The sequence below is a fragment of the Sorex fumeus genome, unplaced genomic scaffold (genome assembly GCF_029834395.1).
Source record: "Sorex fumeus unplaced genomic scaffold, SorFum_2.1 ptg000032l, whole genome shotgun sequence".
Taxonomy (NCBI): domain Eukaryota; kingdom Metazoa; phylum Chordata; class Mammalia; order Eulipotyphla; family Soricidae; genus Sorex; species Sorex fumeus.
The window spans coordinates 2,004,772-2,007,040 of NW_026606089.1; the positions used below are offsets into that span (position 1 = coordinate 2,004,772).

The 2,269-nt window shown below is 44.0% G+C and overlaps 1 pseudogene; it reads right to left on the bottom strand.

Moving 5' to 3' along the window:
- Positions 1–464: 464 nt before the first annotated feature.
- On the bottom strand, positions 465–561 carry LOC130025948 (uncharacterized; annotated as a pseudogene).
- Between the last annotated feature and the right edge of the window lie 1,708 nt (positions 562–2,269).

Sequence of the window (2,269 nt, forward strand, 5' to 3'; positions counted from 1 at the left end):
TCTTTAAGTCTATTAGAACTTGTTTTTACATATTTTGCTGGTCTGTCATTAGGAGCATATGCATTGAGGAGGGTGAGTTTTTTCTGATGTACAGATACCATGATCATTAAGAAATGACCTACACTGTCTCTTACAACCTTTAGCCTGAAGTCCATGTGGTCTGATACTAGTATGGCCACTCCAGATATTTGGAGGTGTTTTTTTCTCGAAGAATTGTTTCCCAGCCTTTGAGTTTGAGCCCATGTTTTCTTTGATTATTCAGATGTGTTTCTTGCAGGCAGCAGAATGTTGGGTTCAGTTTTCTAATTCATCCTGCCATCCTCTGCCTCTGAATTGCTGCTTTTAGTCCATTGACATTGAGAGAGATCATTGTGATGGGGATTTGTGCTAACTTTATGTCGAAATTTGGAGTACTTGTGGGGCTTGTCTTAGATTAATGCAGCCCTGTTAATTTTTCTTGCAACAAAAATGTGGAACACTTTACAAGTTTGCATGTCATCTCTGTTCAAGGACCATGCTAATCTCTGTATCATTTCAATTTTAGTACATGTGTTGCCAAACTGAGTATGAGTTGTTTTTTTTTTCCCTATTTTTCTCTTCTGATTTCTTTGAGTGTTGTCCTTACTCACTCCTATGGCAGACGGTGATTCCTAATCAAGGTAGGTATTTCAAAGCAGCTTGAAGCTATATATTTAGAACCTTCTTGTCTCAGAAGAAAAAGTATGGTTTTTACCATACTCTCTTTTACCATACCCAGGGTATCAGCTTTGCAAATTATTTCTTTTGGAAGATGGTGAATCAGTCTTGTTTAATGCTCTTCCCTGAAACCTTCATTAAGACCATTAAAATAGAGCCTTTTGCTATTCTCACCTCGGTCCCGTGTACATCTCCAGAAAAAGGTGGATGGCGTTGTCTGCACTTTGACCACCTTGAATGTAAGTAGGATTTTTCTCCTGAAGGAAGAGGTGAGAAGCATATTGATGATTTAATTCCACCTTATTACAAGTTCAACTTGAACGGAAGGTGAGATTCATGAGGCTCCTATAAAGGACAGAAAAAAGGGTCTCAGTGAAGTTTAATGGCCAACAAACATTAACAAAACAGATGTCTCAAAGTAACCTGTGAGCATCTTCGTGTGTATAGTGAGTTTTTTATCTACTCATAGTGATTCTCAGTCATTCCACATGGGCAAAGCACACCTGTAATTAAAAATCGAGTTCTCTGAGCGGAGGGGGTTTTCTTAGGTCATTGAAGAAGTGTGTAATAATTTATTGCTAAGCACATACAGCAGTTTGAATGATGTGTACTTTTCGATCTAAAATTAATTCCAAATATGTATAAAATGACAGTCTCCTGACCCCGCATCTGGCTTTCCTCACTGAGGGCCCTTGGCCCTTGGTGGTGAGGGAACCTCACCACCCCAAGCAGAGCTCCGGCAGCTGCAGACCTCTGCAACCAGCCATAGGTACGCTATAGACCACTCTCCCCAAGCTTGAAGGAGCCTCATGCATGAAGGAACTGGCAGAGGATCCCAGGTGTGCGGGACCCGGGGCGGAGACATCCAAGGCTGCTCGGATCAAGACTGGGACTCCTCATCCAGATCCCTCATCTTCCAGTAGCTAAGTGTTACACCCACGAACTGCCCTTGGAGCCATGTAGTCCCATGAATGGCCAAAATCCAGAGACTGGATCTTTTTGATAATTCAACAACTCTTTTTGTCCAGTTCTCTTTCTTGGAGAAACTGGCAGGTTACCGAGAGTATCTTGCCCACATGGCAGAGTCTGGCAAGCTCCCCGTGGTGAATTCTACATGCCAAAACCCACTAACAATAATGGATCTCATTTCCCTGACCGTGAAAGAGCCTCCAATGTGGCACTTGCTAAAATCTCAGGGCTAGGACAAATGGAGATGTTACTGGTGCCTGCTCAAGGAAATCATTCTCTACCACCAATGAACCCAGTATTCCTCCCAACATGCCCCCCACCCTGCTTCTGTGGCAGGGCATTCTCTTTGGTTCTCTGGGGCCATGGACAAGACAGAGAGCTGCTCATGGTGGGCAACTCATGGTCTTGGCGGGGCAGGAAGAATGGGATGTTTCTACCCCCCACCCCCTATCCCACGAGGCTGTAGTAGCCCTGTCACCGCTAGCTCATACCTGGCTATCCAATAGTCTCTGAGGTGATTGCCATTGTGATGCCAGGGGGGATAAAGGCAGAAGGGACAAACACACTTTCCCACCTGGTGTAGAATGGTGACATAGCTTAATGC